At 37.3% G+C, this 1,703-nt stretch overlaps 1 pseudogene; it reads left to right on the top strand.

Annotated features, from left to right (window-relative positions):
* Positions 1–300: 300 nt before the first annotated feature.
* On the top strand, positions 301–1,276 carry LOC149447885 (C5a anaphylatoxin chemotactic receptor 1-like; annotated as a pseudogene).
* Positions 1,277–1,703: the final 427 nt, after the last annotated feature.

Raw genomic sequence — 1,703 nt, 5'->3', positions numbered from 1 at the left:
TACTGACAGAAGTCATAACAAACAAAATACTGACAGAAGTCATAACCCTCCCTTACACTATACAAAATGAAAAAAAAAAAAAAAGTTTTGCGTTTACTTCTACTTTAATGGCTACTTTCTGGTTGTGTGCAGACCCCTATACTTTGCTGTATCCCTATGTTTTACAGGTCACCAAAGAGAAAACAAAGAATGGTATGGTTTATTTTACATGGATTCTTTAAATTACTCTACTTATGGCAACTATAGTTACAATTATACCTACTGTATATTGATGGGGAACCTCCTACACCTCATTAATTGTTAATCATTGACTGGGTTGATATCTACATGTACATCACAGTGTTTCTGCTTGGAGATACTGGCAATGGCTTAGTAGTGTGGGTAACCATTTTGTAATAAAACAGACAGTGAACTCAGCTTGGTTCCTCAACCTGACAGTTGCAGACCTTGTGTGTTGTTTCTTTGTCCCATTTTCTATCATGACAATAGTCCTAGGACACTGGCCATTGGGTCTTTTCACATATAAGCTCATCCCTTCCATGCTACTGCTCAACCTGTATGCTAGTGTCCTTCTTCTCACTATGATCAACATTGACTGTTGTGCCTTGGTCATCAAGCCTGTGTGGTGTCAGAACAAGAAAACTGTGAAAAAATCATATGTGGCATGTTTGAATATATGGATCCTGGCCTTTCTACTAAGCAGTCCTTCTTTTGTTTTCCGGTATACAAGTACCAAAAGCATAGATAGGACAGAGAGCTGTTCATACATTTATGTTATGCTAGTAGAGCTTAAGCAGAAGGTGGAGAATTTGATTGCTGTTGTTAGACTTTGTTACCAAATTTGTGCTCATCACTGCTTGTTATAGTGTGCTGTTTAGAGGTGTGCAAAGCCAGTTCTCTCAGTCAATGAGACCAATAAAAATGATCCTTTTTGTAATTGTTGGCTTCTTTGTTTGTTGGCTTCCATTCCATGTAGCATTTCTTTTAGCTGTGCACCCATCCACTTCGGTCATATTCACATCTACCACTAAGGTGAACAATATTTTCATTTCTGTAGCCTTCATCAACAGTCGTATTATCACAGTCATTTATGTTCTAATGGGTTGGAACTTCAAAAGGAAATTAAAAATACATATGCCTTACTATTAAGAAAGTCCTGGTAGAATCTATGAGTGAGGCACTGGAATATAAGATGACAATCACCAAAACCATAAACACAGACTCTGCAGTTTATAGTACAGCTGAAATTGTAAACCGCATTAGTGGCAATGTATAGTCTGTCAAAACCATTTATGTTGTGTGCTGTGAGGTGGTAACATCTGGTTTTGTATAGTGAAGTGACGGGGAAGAGATGTGGCCATGTAATGCAGAGGGTTCAGAATAACATTATAACATTAATATTGCAAGACAGACCTTGAGCAGCACTGCATTCCCCAAATTGTGACCATTCAGGTGTTACCATTACTATCTCTACAGTGTTAGTACAACTTGTACAAATAATAACACTCATCTACCCTCTATAACTGCTTAAAATATTTTTATTTATACTGCTACATTGCTTTGGTAAAAAGAACTCAAATCAGCATATATTATTTGGTCTGTGCAAAGTTATACAGTCTACAAGCTATGGTACCAATCACAGAAAAATGATCACACCCAACGTACTGACTACTTATCTCATTTCTTGAGGACCTAACATGCCA

Source organism: Staurois parvus, unplaced genomic scaffold (genome assembly GCF_062004578.1).
Source record: "Staurois parvus isolate SC_StPar_1 unplaced genomic scaffold, SC_StPar_1.0 ptg000668l, whole genome shotgun sequence".
Taxonomy (NCBI): Eukaryota; Metazoa; Chordata; class Amphibia; order Anura; family Ranidae; genus Staurois; species Staurois parvus.
Note: the sequence above shows the minus strand (reverse complement) of the source record. Positions and strands in the feature narration are given on the sequence as shown.